The sequence below is a fragment of the Mobula hypostoma genome, chromosome 5 (assembly GCF_963921235.1).
Source record: "Mobula hypostoma chromosome 5, sMobHyp1.1, whole genome shotgun sequence".
NCBI classification, from domain to species: Eukaryota; Metazoa; Chordata; class Chondrichthyes; order Myliobatiformes; family Myliobatidae; genus Mobula; species Mobula hypostoma.
In genome coordinates this window covers 28605068-28622388 of record NC_086101.1, presented here as the reverse complement: position 1 = coordinate 28622388, position 17321 = coordinate 28605068, and positions in this window count along the sequence as shown.

Below are 17321 nucleotides of genomic sequence, written 5' to 3'. Positions count from 1 at the left end.
ATGAAGTTGCTTAACATGTTAAAAGAGCCGATGGTATTACAGGTAAAATAATAGCATAGATAAAGCAGTGGCTGATTGGCAGGAGGCAAAGAGTGGGAATAAATGGCACCTTTTTTGGTTGGCTGCCAATGACTGGTGGTGTTCCACAGTGGACTGTGTTGGGACCGATTCCTTTGTACTTTATATGTCAATGACTTGGATGACAGAATTGATGCTTTGTTTCAAAGTTTGCAGATGATACAAAGGTAGGTGCACGAGCAGATAGTTTTGAGGAAGTAAATAGGCTGCAGAGGACTTCGATAGTTTAGGAGAATAGGCAAAGAATTGGCAGATGGAACACAGTGTTGTGAAATGTATGATCATGCACTTTGGCAGAAGAAGTAAAAGGGCAGACTATTTTCTAAATGAGAGAAAATTCAAAAGTCTGAGCTACAAAGGGACTTGGAAGTTATTGTGCAGGATTCCCTAAAGGTTAATTTGCAGGTTGAGTCTGTGGTGAGGAAGGTAAATGTGATGTCAGCATTCACTTCAAGAGGAATATAATATAAAAGCAAGGATGAAATAGAAGCATAGAAAACCTACAGCACAATACAGGCCCTTCGGCCCACAAAGTTGTGCCGAACATGTCCCTACCTCAGAAATTACCAGGCTTAATTATTGCCCTCTATTTTTCTGAGCTCCATGTACCTATCCAAAAGTCTCTTAAAAGACCCCATCATTGCCAGCAGCCCATTCTACGCACTCACCACTCTCTGAATAAAAAACTTACCCCTGACATCTCCTCTGTGCCTACTTCCCAGCACCTTAAACCTGTGTCCACTTGTGGCAACCATTTCAGCCCTGGGAAAAAGCCTCTGACTATCCACATGATCAATGCGTCTCATCATCTTATACACCTCTATCAGGTCACCTCTCATCCTCAGTCGCTCCAAGGAGAAAAGACCGAGTTCACTCAACCTATTCTCATAAGGCATACTCCCCAATCCAGGCAACATCCTTGTAAATCTCCTGTGCACCCATTCTATGACTTCCACATCCTTCCTGTAGTGAGGTGACCAGAACTGAGCACAGTACTCCAAGTGGGGTCTGACCAGGGTCCTATATAGCTGCAACATTACCTCTTGGCTCCTAAACTCAATTCCACGATTGATGAAGGCTAATAAACTGTACACCTTCTTAACCACAGAGTCAACCTGCACAGCTGCTTTGAGTGTCCTATGGACTAGGACGCCAAGAGCCCGCTGATCCTCCACACTGCCAAGAGTCTTACTATTAATACTATATTCTGCCATCATATTTGACTTACCAAAATGAACCACTTCACACTTATCTGGGTTGAACTCCATCTGCCACTTCTCAGCCCAGTTTTGCATCCTATCAATGTCCCGCTGTAACCTCTGACAGCCCTCCACACTATCCACAACACCTCCAACCTTTATGTCATCAGCAAACTTACTAACCCATCCCTCCACTTCATCATCCAGGTCATTTATAAAAATCATGAAGAGTAAGGGTCCCAGAACAGATCCCTGAGGCACCCCACTGGTGTCCGACCTCCATGCAGAATATGACTCATCTACAACCACTCTTTGCCTTCTGTGGGCAAGCCAGTTCTGGATCCACATCTCCTCCATCAACTTACCAACCACTGAGGTAAGACTCACTGGTCTATATTTCCTGGGCTATCTCTACTCCCTTTCTTGAATAAAGGAACAACAATCACAACCCTGCAATCCACCAGAACCTCTCCCGTCCTCACTGATGATGCAAAGATCATCGCCAGAGGCTCAGCAGTCTCCTCCCTCGCATCCCACAGTAGCCTGGGGTACATGTCATCCGGTCCCGGTAACTTATCCAACTTGATGCTTTCCAAAAGCTACAGCACATCCTCTTTCTTAATATTGTTACGTACCCCGTAACTGGGTTGCCAAACCAGCAGAAATGGATCACTCAGTTGGAGTCTGGAGTACTAGAACTAAGAAAGTTTTATTAAAGAAACAAGCAACACAGTAATCGAAAGGATAATAAATGCAACAATTCAACAATGATAACCACACATGTGCACAGAATTAAGATAACAGCATCAATCAAGCTCTATCGTTGTCTAGGGGTAAATGACCAATTTCAAAATGACTCAAAGTTCAGTCCAGTTAGTAGTTCAGTTCGCAGTAATCGTTGCCATGGCGATGGACAAGGTGGGGGAAGAGAGACAGAATAGGAACAACTGATCATTCAGAACGGCTTCACTCACAGACCAGCGAGATGGCTCACAAACAGCATTTGGGCGGGTCCTTGGTGATGTCACCTGAGGTCACCGACTGTGACCCCTCCTCCAGATGCGGTCGATCCTCTGCAGTGAACCCGGCACCCAGGCAAGGGCGGACACACACCGGGTTCCCGCTGATCGTACCTTTCCACCCTTGTCGTTGTCTGGCACTTCTCACCCACTCGTGAGAGGCGCACCGCTTCCAGGGTCTCGTTACCTCGGGTGGCGTGTGTGTCGCCTTAGCGAACCTGTCCCTTTTTATCCCCCTGCTGGGGTATCGCCTGTCCATCACTTCAAACAGTTCAGGGTTCAAAGGGGGGGAGCCGCTCCAGACAGCTCTCCCTCCCACATCCCTTCATTACACATCTCCAGACGCTGCTCCATTGTTCCTTATCTCTCCTTCCCCTGAGGGCAGGTGGCAGACCAACTGCTGATGCCACTGATGCTAGCCCAGGCCAGCAAACATCTTAATGTTATGTGTATTCTCGTAACAATATCCACATGCTCAAGCTTTTCAGTCTGCTGCAAGTCATCACTACAATCAGCAAGATCCTTTTTCATAGTGAATACTGAAGTATTCATTAAGTACCTCTGCTATTTCCTCTGGTTCCATATACACTTTCCCACTGTCACATTTGGTAGGTCCTATTCTTTCACGTCTTATCCTCTTGCTCTTCACATACTTGTAGAATGCCTTGGGGTTTTCCTTAATCCTGCCCACCAAGGCCTTCTCATGGCCCCTTCTGGCTCTCCTAATTTCCTTCTTAAGCTCCTTCCTGTTAGCCTTATAATCCTCTAGATCTCTAACATTACCTAGCTCCCTGAACCTTTTGTAAGCTCTTCTTTTCTTCCTGACTAGATTTACTACAGCCTTTGTACACCACAGTCCCTGTACCCTACCATAACTTCCCTGCCTCATTGGAATGTACCTATGCAGAACTCCACACAAATATCCCCTGAACATTTGCCACATTTCTTCCATACTTTTCCCTGAGAACATCTGTTCCCAATTTAAGCTTCCAAGTTCCTGCCTGATAGCCTCATTATCTCCCTTACTCCAAATAAACGTTTTTCTAACTTGTCTGTTCCTATCTCTCTCTAATGCTATTGTAAAGGAGATAGAATTATGATCACAATCTCCGAAATGCTCTCCCACTGAGAGATCTGACGCCTGACCAGGTTCATTTCTCAATACCAAATCAAGTACAGCCTCTCCTGTTGTAGGCTTATCTACATATTGTGTCAAGAAACCTTCCTGAACACACCTAACAAACTCTACCCCATCTGAACCCTTGCTCTAGGGAGATGCCAATCGATATTTGGGAAATTAAAATGTCCCATCACAATATCTCTGTTATTATTACACCTTTCCAGGATCTGTTTCACTATCTGCTCTCGATATCCCTGTTACTATTGGGCAGCCTATAAAAAACACCCAGTATAGTTATTGACCCCTTCCTGTTCCTAACCTCTACCCACAGAGACTCCGTAGACAATCCCTCCATGGCGTCCACCTTTTCTGCAGCCGTGACGCTATCTCTGATCAACAGTGCCATGCCCCCACCTCTTCTGCCTCCTTCCCTGTCCTGTCTGAAACATCTAAAACCCGGCACTTGAAGTAACCATTCCTGTCCCTGAGCCATCCAAGTCTCCGTAATGGCCACGATATCATAGCTCCAAGTACTAATCCACACTCTAAGCTCATCAGCTTTGTTCACAATACACCTTGCGTTAAAATAGACGCATCTCAAACCTTCTGTTTGAGCACGTCCCTTCTCTATCACCGGCCTATCCTTCCTCTCAAACTGTCTACAAGCTTTCTCTATTTGTGAGCCAACTTCCTCTTCCCCAGTCTCTTCAGTTCAGTTCCCACCCCCAACAATTCTAGTTTAAACTCTCCCCAGTAGCCTTAGCAAACCTCCCTGCCAGGATATTGGTCCCCCTGTGATTCAAGTGCAACCCGTCCTTTTTGCACAGGTCACACCTGCCCCAAAAGAAGTCCCAGTGATCCAGAAATCTGAATCCCTGTCCCCTGCTCCAATCCCTCAGCTACACATTTATCCTTCACCTCATTCTATTCCTATTCTCACTGTCGCGTTGCACAGGCAGTAATCCCGAGATTACTACCTTTGTGGTCCTGCTTCTCAACTACCTTCCTAACTCCCTGTAGTCTTTTTTCAGGACCTCTGCCCTTTTCCTACCTATGTTATTGGTACCAATACGTAGCACAACCTCTGGCTGTTTTCCCTCCCACTGCAGGATATCTTGGACGCGATCTGAAACATCCAGGACCCTGGCACCTGGGAGGCAAACTACCATCCGAGTTTCTTTCCTGCGTCCACAGAATCGCCTGTCGGAACCCCTAAATGTAGAGTCCCCCATCACTACTGCCTTCCTCTTCCTTTCCCTACCCTTCTGAGCCACAGGGCCAGACTCTGTGCCAGAGGCACGGCCACTGTTGCTTCCCCCAGGTACAGCCACAGGGGTACTCTCTAGTACCTGACTCTTCCCTTTCCCCCTCATAACTGTGACCCACTTGTCTGTCTCCCGTGGCCCCGGTGTGACCACCTGCCTGTAACTCCTTTCTATCACCACCTCGCTCTTCCTCTTGCCATCAGGCTCTTGAACAAAAGAGGATAACCACACTCATCTATTGAGATGTTCCCACAACCAACGATCTCACTTTAAAGACTCTTTATCTTGTAATTTCATGTTCTCGTTACTTATTGCTATTTATTTATACTTGCATTTGCAGAGTTTGCTGTCTTCTATGCTCTTGCTCTTTCGTTGATCCTGTTTACAGTTACTACTCTATAGATTTGCTGAGTATGCCCACAGGAAAAAGAATCTCAGGGTTGTATTTGGTGACATATATGTGCTCTGATAATAAATTTTACATCAAGATATTACCCTTGGACCATCAGGCCCCTGAACTGGCATAGATAAATGGAATTTAATTGACTTTATTACTTACATCCTTCATATACATGAGGAGTAAAATTCTTTATGTTACGTCCTCCATCTGAATGTGCAATGTGCAATTTATAGTAATTTATAATAAATAGTATGTAGAACTTCACTCATCTCAACTTTGAACTGCTTCACAAACTACAGATACACATTCAAGGACTTTACAGCTCATGTTCTCAGTATTTTTTATTTGTACCTTTCATCTTTCTTAGCACATTAGTTGCCTGTCAGTCTGTTTATGTATAGATGTTCATACATTTTGTTGTATTTCTTTACTTTCCTGTAAATTGTTGCAAGAAAATGAATCTCATGGTGACATATATACGCATTTTAATAACAAATTACTTTGACTTTGAATATTATTCAGATATACAGAAAACAACCGAAGTAAGAGAAGGAGGGTTCCAAAGCAACTAATAAGGAGTCATTTCGGTGTTTTCATCATTTGCTGCTGGGAGGAATATATATTCTCATCGTTTTCCCCACTTTCACCCTGACCGCAGCTTCTGTCTCCCTCTACAGGGGAGGCAAGAGACTGCAGAATCGAGCTGAACATGAAACTCGGCAGCTCTGGCAGCATCTTTGGGGTGAAATGGACAGTCGACTTCTCATCTGGAGGAATGGTAGTCAGTATAAACAGGTGAGTGAAGGGTTGGTGCGAAAACTGGTTGATCCACTGCATTGATCCTGCTTCCTGCATGCGGAGCTCGTCGACTTCATCAACTTCACCTCCAACTTCCACCCTGCCCTCAAATTTACATGATCCATTTCTGACACCTCCCTCGATCTCTCTGTCACTATCTCTGGAGACAGCTTATCTACAGATGTCTATTATAAACCCACTGACTCTCACAGCCACCTGAACTATACCTCTTCCCACCCCGTTACTTGTAAAAACGCCATCCCCTTCTCTCAATCCCTCTGTCTCCACCGCATCTGCTCTCAGGATGAGGCTTTTCATTCCAGAACTAAGAAAGTGTCTTCCTTCTTCAAAGAAAGAGGCTTTCCTTCCTCCAACATCAACACTGCCCTCAGTCACATCTCTTCCATTTCACGCACGTCTGTCCACACCCCATCCTCCCGCCACCCCACCAGTGATAGATTTCCTCGTCCTCACCTACCACCCGACCAGCCTCCGCGTCCAGCACATAATCCTCCAGAACTTCTGCCATCTCCAGCGGGATCCCACCACCAAGCATATCTTTCCTCCCACCCTCCATTTTTTGCTTTCTACAGGGATCGCTCCCTACTCAACTCCCTTGTCCTTTCATCCCTCCTCACTGATCTCCCTCCTGGCACTTATCCTTGCAAGTGGAACAAGTGCTACATCTGCCTCTACACCTCCTCCCTCACTACCATTCAGGGTCCAAAACTGTCTTTCCAGATGAGGCAGCACTTCACCTGTGAGTCTGTTGGGTCATCTACTGTATCTTGTGCTCCTGGTTTGGCCTCCTTTCTATCGATGAGACCCGAAGCAGATTGGGAGACCGCTTTGCCAAGCACCTACACTCTGTCCATCAGAAAAAGCGGGACCTCCCAGTGGCCACTCATTTTAATTCCATTTCCATTCCCCTTCTGATATGTCAGTCCATGTCCTCCTCTACTGTTGCGATGAAGCCACATTCAGATTTGAGGAGCAACACTTTATGTTCCGTCTGGGTAGTCTCAAACTTGATGGCATGAACATTGATTTCTCAAACTTCCGGTAAGGCTCCCCCCCACCCCTTCACCATTCCTCATTTCCATTTCCCTCTCTCACCTTATCTGCTTACCTACCCATCACCTCCCTCTGGTGCTTGTCCCCCTTATATTTATTTCATGGCCTTTTGTCCTCTCCTATCAGATTCCCTCTTCTCCTGCCTGTATCTTTCACCGATCAACTTTCCAGCTGTTTACTTCATCCCTCCTGATTTCACCTATCACCTTGTGTTTCTTCCTCCCCTCCCTCCACTTTCTTACTCTAACTCCCCAACTTTTCTCCCAGTCCTGACGAAGGGTCCTGGCCCAAAACGTCAACTGTACTCTTTTCCATAGATGCTGCCCAGCCTGCTGAGTTCTTCCAGCATTTTGTGTGTGTTGATTAGAAGGAGTAATAGGTTGATGGGGGGGGGGGGAGAATTGATTCCAAAACTGACCTGATTTTCCTTGGCCTCCTCCACAGCCCATCATATTCCAACGAGGTAGTCTACAACCCAACTGCATGAACACTCTATTCTCCAATTTCAGGCAACCTTCCCCCATCTGTCCCTTTTCTCTTTGCTCCTGATCTCCCTAGATCCTTCTGCACCCTTCCTAAGCCTTGTAACTCCGCTTCTTTCCCCTCCTCTACCCACACCATCTGCTGGTAACCCACACACTCCTCCCACTGCATCCCCACCCCATCATTCCTGTCTGCCCTCCCTACCTCCCCCATTTGTTTCCAAACTCCACCTTCCATCATCAGAACTCCTGTGTCACCCCCACAACTTCCAGCATCTCTCATTATTTCCAGTCCTCCATCTGCCTATCTGTACCTGGATTGACCTCAAACTCGCATGCACGTGCTCCTCCCACTTCATCTCCCAACATTACTCTGGCTCCTGCCTTTTCTCTTTCCAGTCTTGATGAGGATTCCTGCCCCCAAAAGGTGAACTGTTCATTCCCCTCCATAAATACCAATGACATAGGTAGGAAAAGGGATGAGGTCCTGAAAGGAGAATATAGGGAGCTAGGAAGGGAGTTGAGAAAAAGGACCGCAAAGGTAGTAATCTCGGGATTGCTGCCTGTGCCACGCGACAGTGAGAGTAGGAATGTGATGAGGTGGAGGATAAATGCGTGGCTGAGGGATTGGAGCAGGGGGCAGGGATTCAAGTTTTTGGATCATTGGGACCTCTTTTGGCGCAGGCGTGACCTGTACAAAAAGGACGGGTTACACTTGAATCCTAGGGGGACCAATATCCTGGCAGGGAGATTAGCGGGGGCTACTGAGGTGACTTTAAACTAGAATGGTTGGGGGGTGGGAATCAAATTAAAGAGGCTAGGCGTGAGGAGGTTAGTTCACAACAGAGGGATGGGAACCAGTGCAGAGAGACAGAGGGGTGTAAAGTGAGGGTAGAAGCAAAAAGTACAAAGGAGAAAAGTAAAAGTGGCAGGCCGACAAATCCAGGGCAAGCATTAAAAAGGGCCACTTTTCAACATAATTGTATAAGGGCTAAGAGAGTTGTAAAAGAGCGCCTGAAGTCTTTATGTGTCAATGCAAGGAGCATTCGTAATAAGGTGGATGAATTGAAAGTGCAGATTGTTATTAATGATTATGATATAGTTGGGATCACAGAGACATGGCTCCAGGGTGACCAGGGATGGGAGCTCAACGTTCAGGGATATTCAATATTCAGGAGGGATAGACATGAAGGAAGGGGAGGTGGGGTGGCGTTGCTGGTTAAAGAAGAGATTAACACAATAGAAAGGAAGGACATAAGCCGGGAAGATGTGGAATCGATATGGGTAGGGCTGCGTAACACTAAGGGGCAGAAGACGCTGGTGGGAGTTGTGTACAGGCCACCTAACAGTAGTAGTGAGGTCGGAGATGGTATTAAACAGGAAATTAGAAATGTGTGCAATAAAGGAACAGCAGTTATAATGGGTGACTTCAATCTACATGTAGACTGGGTGAACCAAATTGGTAAAGGTGCTGAGGAAGAGGATTTCTTGGAATGTATGCGGGATGGTTTTTTGAACCAACATGTCGAGGAACCGACTAGAGAGCAGGCTATTCTGGACTGGGTTTTGAGCAATGAGGAAGGGTTAATTAGCGATCTTGTCGTGAGAGGCCCCTTGGGTAAGAGTGACCATAATATGGTGGAATTCTTCATTAATATGGAGAGTGACATAGTTAATTCAGAAACAAAGGTTCTGAACTTAAAGAGGGGTAACTTTGAAGGTATGAGACGTGAATTAGCTAAGATAGACTGGCAAATGACACTTAAAGGATTGACGGTGGATATGCAATGGCAAGCATTTAAAGGTTGCATGGATGAACTACAACAATTGTTCATCCCAGTTTGGCAAAAGAATAAATCAAGGAAGGTAGTGCACCCGTGGCTGACAAGAGAAATTAGGGATAGTATCAATTCTAAAGAAGTAGCATACAAATTAGCCAGAGAAAGTGGCTCACCTGAGGCCTGGGAGAAATTCAGAGTTCAGCAGAGGAGGACAAAGGGCTTAATTAGGAAGGGGGAAAAAGATTATGAGAGAAAACTGGCGGGGAACATAAAAACGGACTGTAAAAGCTTTTATAGATATGTAAAAAGGAAAAGACTGGTAAAGACAAATGTAGGTCCCCTGCAGACAGAAACAGGTGAATTGATTATGGGGAGCAAGGACATGGCAGACCAATTGAATAATTACTTTGGTTCTGTCTTCACTAAGGAGGACATAAATAATCTTCCAGAAATAGTAAGGGACAGAGGGTCCAGTGAGATGGAGGAACTGAGTGAAATACATGTTAATAGGGAAGTGGTGTTAGGTAAATTGAAGGGATTGAAGGCAGATAAATCCCCAGGGCCAGATGGTCTGCATCCTAGAGTGCTTAAGGAAGTAGCCCAAGAAATAGTGGATGCATTAATGATAATTTTTCAAAACTCGTTAGATTCTGGACTAGTTCCTGAGGATTGGAGGGTGGCTAATGTAACCCCACTTTTTAAAAAAGGAGGGAGAGAGAAACCGGGGAATTATAGACCGGTTAGCCTAACGTCGGTGGTGGGGAAACTGCTGGAGTCAGTTATCAAAGATGTGATAACAGCACATTTGGAAAGCGGTGAAATGATCGGACTAAGTCAGCATGGATTTGTGAAAGGAAAATCATGTCTGACGAATCTCATAGAATTTTTTGAGGATGTAACTAGTAGAGTGGATAAGGGAGAACCAGTGGATGTGGTATATTTTGATTTTCAAAAGGCTTTTGACAAGGTCCCACACAGGAGATTAGTGTGCAAACTTAAAGCACACGGTATTGGGGGTAAGGTATTGGTGTGGGTGGAGAATTGGTTAGCAGACAGGAAGCAAAGAGTGGGAATAAACGGGACCTTTTCAGAATGGCAGGCGGTGACTAGTGGGGTACCGCAAGGCTCAGTGCTGGGACCCCAGTTGTTTACAATATATATTAATGACTTGGATGAGGGAATTAAATGCAGCATCTCCAAGTTTGCGGATGACACGAAGCTAGGTGGCAGTGTTAGCAGTGAGGAGGATGCTAAGAGGATGCAGGGTGACTTGGATAGGTTGGATGAGTGGGCAAACTCATGGCAGATGCAATTTAATGTGGATAAATGTGAAGTTATCCACTTTGGTGGCAAAAATAGGAAAACAGATTATTATCTGAATGGTGGCCGACTAGGAAAAGGGGAGGTGCAACGAGACCTGGGTGTCATTATACACCAGTCATTGAAAGTGGGCATGCAGGTACAGCAGGCGGTGAAAAAGGCGAATGGTATGCTGGCATTTATAGCGAGAGGATTCGAATACAGGAGCAGGGAGGTACTACTGCAGTTGTACAAGGCCTTGGTGAGACCGCACCTGGAGTATTGTGTGCAGTTTTGGTCCCCTAATCTGAGGAAAGACATCTTTGCCATAGGGGGAGTACAAAGAAGGTTCACCAGATTGATTCCTGGGATGGCAGGACTTTCATATGAAGAAAGACTGGATGAACTGGGCTTGTACTCGTTGGAATTTAGAAGATTGAGGGGGGATCTGATTGAAACGTATAAGATCCTAAAGGGATTGGACAGGCTAGATGCAGGAAGATTGTTCCCGATGTTGGGGAAGTCCAGAACAAGGGGTCACAGTTTGAGGATAGAGGGGAAGCCTTTTAGGACCGAGATTAGGAAAAACTTCTTCACACAGAGCGTGGTGAATCTGTGGAATTCTCTGCCACAGGAAACTGTTGAGGCCAGTTCATTGGCTATGTTTAAGAGGGAGTTAGATATGGCCCTTGTGGCTACAGGGGTCAGGGGGTATGGAGGGAAGGCTGGGGCGGGGTTCTGAGTTGGATGATCAGCCATGATCATAATAAATGGCGGTGCAGGTTCGAAGGGCCGAATGGCCTACTCCTGCACCTATTTTCTATGTTTCTATGTTTCTATACAGCATGACCTGCTGAATTCCTCTGCCTTTTTTTTGCTTGTTCCAACCTTGCCAGCTCTTGCCCCACTCTTTCCCTTCTCCCCTCAACGTTCAGTCCAGATGATGGCTTCCAGTGTCCTCATATACAAGAGGCTAACACACTGCCTGGGACTGAGTGCAATTCCTTCAGCTGGTGGAAGCCCTGACATTCAACCTGGATACGAGGCCCCACTGCTCAGGAGCATCTTTGGAACTACAGACGATCAGGTTATCTTTGTGAGATGGCAATGGTTTAACGTCAACAGTATGTAACCTCAAGCAATCTCATGCTGATGTGCAAAGAGTTCAAGTTTATTGTCGTTCAACCATACACATGTACACTGCCAAATGAGAAAACATTCCTCCAGACCAAGATGCACAACGCAGTACAAAAAAAAACTCACACACATAACACATAAAGTAATATTAGCTCAAATAAGTTAACCAGTAATAAGGTGCATATACCTTAAACAGCATGACACTAGTGGAGCTTCATACGTGATAAGACCTGGGCTGTGGCAAGGAGCTCAGGATTCTCACAGCCGGGGAAAAGAACCTGTTTCCCATCGTAACAGTTCCTGTCCTAATGCTGTGGTACCTCCTGCCTAATGGCAGGGAGTCCAAGAGATTGTTGGATGGCTGCGAGTGTTCATAACAATGATAGGTACCCTGTATATGCAACACTTGGCTGGTGGCATAGTGGCATCAGTGCTGGACTGCGGGGCGAGAGGTCCTGAGTTCGAATCCAGCCGGCTCCTGTGCACGCTTTCCATCTGGGTTGAGTGTCGATCTAGCAACTCGACTTCATAAAAAAAAAAGTATCCTGGGGAGGGATGGGCTCCACCAAGTTTTGGACGCCCAAGACACGCCACATGATGAGCGAAGCTTGACAGTGCCCCGACAACTCCACCAGGAGTTAAGGACACATACACACACACACGCACACGCAACACTTCTTATAAATATCTCTAGAGAGAGACCAAGGTGATCCTCTCGGCAGTCTCTGCAATCCTTTGTAGGGATTTGCGGTCAGGTGTAATTCCCATTCCCATTCCAGATGGTGATGCATCTGGTCAGGGCATTCTCGATGGTGATCCTGTAAAAATTGGTTAAATGTTGGAAGTTGGGGCGGGTGGGGGTGGAATAGAGATGCTGCTCTGATTTTTTGATCAAAGAGGTTCTGTTGATGGACCAGGTGAGATCAACAATTATGTGCACTCCCAGGAACTTGGTGCTTCTGGCTCTCCCCATGGAGGAGCCGTGTATGTGCAGTGAGGAGTGGTCAGCCTGGACCTTCTTAATGTCCACAATTATCTCTTTAGTCATATCCACGTTGAGACTCAATCTGTTGTGCTTGTACCATTCCACCAGCCGCTGTAACTCCTTCTGTATGTCGTCTCATCATCATTGTTGATGAGGCCAGCCATTGTTGTGTCATCGGAGAACTCCATGAACAAATACTTTTTCTCTAAAGGGCATGTATGAGATACTGTTTTGAGCTTGTTTTTGCATCTTCTGCTTGACAGAAAGGGGAATGACTGGGACAGGAGCGATTTTGTTGGCTACTTTTTCAAAGCAGCTGGATGTTGATGGAGTAGAGGTTGGCTTTTGTGATAGACTGAGTTTGTGTTCACAACTATTTTCAGTTTCTTGCAGTCCTGGCCAAAGCAATTGCCATTCCAAGCTGTGACGCATCTGGATGGAAAGCTTTCTGAGCATCATCGGGCACATGCTGACTTTGCTTTCACATTTGATGAAGAAGAAGCACAAGTATGCTTCTCTTTGCTTGAATTCATCCCACGGATAATGACAACTTGTTCTCATCAAACGACTGATCTCCTTCCATTTCAAGTTCCTCTAAATTCCATAAGCTGGAAACAAGTTGGATGTGAGGGTTAACTGTTTCACTTTCCACCGATTCTGCCTGACCTGCTGAGCATGGCCCCTAAAAGGAAAATGCTGGAAAGGTCAGGCAATCAGGCAACATCTGCAGTGAGAGAAACGTGGTTAACATTTCAATTCAAAGCCAGACCTGTGATGTTAAGATGCTGCCAGAACCACTGGGTGTTTCTGGTATGCCTTAATTTAAGCATTGAAAGTAATTCCACAAGGGTTTCAAAGCACAATGCTTGATTCACAGACTCTATGAAAGAGAGAATTCAAGTACTCTCACAGTCAATTTGAGACATAAACCCATGTGCTGCGGGACTAGTTGTCCAGGCTCTGGGTAATTAGATTAGAACTATCCGTTGATTTTATTTTTCTCAGTGTCAGAGACTGAGGGACAAGGGGCACGATAGAAGTGTATGATATTATGAGAGGGACAGATGGTCAGAATCTTTTTCTGGGAATGTAAACTACACAGTACATCATTATGGGAGGCATAGATATTCAGAGTCTTTTCCCAGGGAGGGAACTTCAAATACTGAGAAGTGGACAGTTTAAAGGAGATTTGCAAGGTTAAAGTTTCATTTACACAACTGCCTGAGATATGCTGCCAGGGGAATTGGCTCATGCAGACACTATGTCAATGTTTAAGAGGTATTTAGACAGACAAATAAACAGTCAGAGAATAGAGGCAAATGGACAATGTGCAAGCTGATTGGTTTCATTCTCATTTTCTACTATGTTCTGTCACAGAAATGGAAAGCTGGCCACAGAGGTTCAGACGCAAACACAAGGAAATCTGCAGATGCTGGAATTTTGAGCAACACACATAAAAGTTTCTGATGAATGCAGCAGGCCAGGCAGCATCTCTAGGAAGAGGTACGGTCGACGTTTCAGGCCAGGACCCTTCGTCAGGATGTCCTGGACTTCTATGTTCACCAGTAACTTTTATGTGTGGTGACAGAGGTTCAGACCTGTGTTCTGGGGGAAATGTACACAGATTTGTGTCAATGTGCTCAGGGTCAAGGGAGGCAATGTATCTTGAGAAAGGATGGCTGTTTCCACTATAGGTGTGGAACACCATGATGGTCGGTAACTGAGAGGGACTGGATTTCAGGAGGCACAATGCTGGCCAGCATGGAGGAACTGGAAAGAAGGTCAGGAGCTTAGACTATAGTGTAGACAGAGCTGAAGGAAGCTACTGATGAATCTCACCGGCAGGATTAGCTGGAGAGTATCTAACACTGCAATTCAACATCTTACGCTACATGAGGATTCACTGCATGAGATTCCCATCTCAGTGGACACAAGGTTGTTGACACTGATCACATTGTATATGAAGCCACAGATAAACTGATCTTAATGGACATTCCCACACCCCAGTAATATACAACACACATACATGCTGCCTGAACTGCTGAGATCCCCCAGCATGGTGTATGTGTTACTCAAGATCTGCAGAATCTCTTTCAGTCGGCATCCAGAGTAGATAGATCTGCAGATAGCAAGGATTCATGAGCCAACATATTGTGGAATATTAAGAGTTTTAGTGTATTAAACCCTAAGCTCACACTCAGCTGTCTCATCTGCACAACTAGCAGGTGTATTTACAGACATTTTTAATCTCTCCCTCTCCCAGTGCCCTCCTGCTTCAAAACAGCCACCATTGTCCCTGTACCTAAAAAGGCCAAGGTAACATGTCTGAACTGGCGCCCTGTTGCACTCACCACAATAATAAGCAAATGCTTTGACTGTCCTGTTATACATACTATTTATTACAAATTATTATAAATTATACATTGCACATTTAGACAGATGTAACGTAAAGATTTTTACTCCTCATGTATATGAAGGATGTAAGTAATAAAGTCAATTCAATTCTCTAAACAGAAGCTTCTGTGTTACATTGCTCAATGTGTGCGGACTGAATTCAGATTTTCATATCTAGTTACATCTTTAGTTTCGGGTCACTGTTCAAATACAATATTGTTTAATGTTTGCAAGTAAAATACATGCAATGTTATCAGCTAAACAGAGCAATATCTTGCATTGATTTAAACGGGGCCAAGCAATCCAGTTTGTGTCTGCATATGAAAACAAGCAGTTCAGAACGTTGTTTGGAAGGAATTGATTCAGTTGACAGGAGTTACATAACACATTGAGGCCAAGCTTCGCTGATAATCATTTTGATGACCAGATGTTACTGTCCTGCCTAATACAAATGCAATTAAATAAACTGGAGGAGTTCTTAGATTGTGATATCTGTATTATGCCAGATCTTGGTGAAAGGTAATACAACTGTGGCATTTCAGAAGCTGTTGGATAGACATATGAATATGCAGAGAATTGATTGGTATTGGTAATTTTTAGGCAGAAAAGGTTAATATAGAATTGGTTTTGGTGCAAACACCGTGGGCCAGTTCCTGTTCTGTGAACTAGCTTCACCCGCTGTGCCTCCTAAGCACCATTTCACTCCAGCTCACCTTGCAAGTCATAGAGCCATAATTTATACTTTATACTTTATTGTCGCCAAACAATTGATACTAGAACGTACAATCATCACAGCGATATTTGATTCTGCGCTTCCCGCTCCCTGGATTACAAATCGGTAGTAAATATTAAAAACTTAAATTATAAATCATAAATAGAAATTAGAAAAATGGAAAGTAAAGTAGTGCAAAAAAACTGAGAGGCGGGTCCGGATATTTGGAGGGTACGGCCCAGATCCGGGTCAGGATCTGTTCCGCAGTCTTACCACAGTTGGAAAGAAGCTGTTCGCAAATCTGGCCGTACAAGTCTTCAAGCTCCTGAGCCTTCTCCCGGAGGGAAGAGGGACGAAAAGTGTGTTGGCTGGGTGGGTCGTGTCCTTGATTATGCTGACAGCATTGGTCCGACAGCGTGCGGTGTAAAGTGAGTCCACGGACAGAAGATTGGTTTGTGTGATGTGCTGCATCGTGTTCACAATCTTCTGCAGCTTTTTCCGGTCTTGGACAGGACAACTTCCATACCAGGTTGTGATGCAGCCTAGAAGAATGCTTTCTACGGTGCATCTATAAAAATTAGTGAGGGTTTTAGGGGACAGTCCAAATTTCTTTAGTTTCCTCAGGAAGTAAAGGCGCTGGTGGGCCTTCTTGGCAGTGGACTCTGCTTGGTTAGACCAAGTCAGGTCATTTGTGATATTGACCCCGAGGAACTTAAAGCTTTTGACCTGTTCCACTTGCGCACCACTGATGTAAATTGGGTCCTGCGGTCCGCTACTCCTTCTGAAGTCAACAACCAATTCCTTCGTCTTGCTGACGTTGAAGGATAGGTTATTGTCTTCGCACCATGCCACCAGGTTCTTAATTTCCTCTCTGTACTCAAACTCATCATTACCCGAGATACGGCCTACAATTGTTGTGTCATCAGCAAACTTATATATTGATTTCAATGGAAACTTGGCTACACAATCATGGGTGTACAGTGAGTACAGCTGGGGTCTGAGTACACAGCCTTGTGGGGCACTGGTGCTTAGAGTGATTGTAGAGGAGATCTTGTCCCCTATTTTTACAGCCTGGGTCCTGTCTGTGAGGAAGTTGAAGATCCAGCTGCAGATCTGAGTGCTAAGGCCCAGGTTCTGGAGCTTAGGAATCAGTTTATTTGGAATGATGGTATTAAAGGCAGAGCTGTAGTCAGTGAAAAGGAGCCTTACGTATGTGTCTTTATTCTCCAGGTGTTCTAAGGAGGAATGTAGGGCCAGAGAGATGGCATCTGCCATTGACCTGTTGCTCCGGTAGGCGAATTGCAAAGTGTCAAGGTTGACCGGTAGGCTGTGGTTGATGTGTGCCATAACCAATCGCTCGAAGCACTTCATAGCAATTGATGTCAGAGCCACAGGTCAATAGTCGTTCAGGCATGCCACCTTGCTCTTCTTCAGCACTGGGATTATCGTTGCTTTCTTAAAACACAAGGGGATCTTAGACTGAAGCAAAGAGCAGTTGAAGATGTCAGCAAACACTCCAGCTAACTCGCTTGCACAGGCCCGGAGAACCCGTCCCGGGACGCCATCTGGGCCCATCGC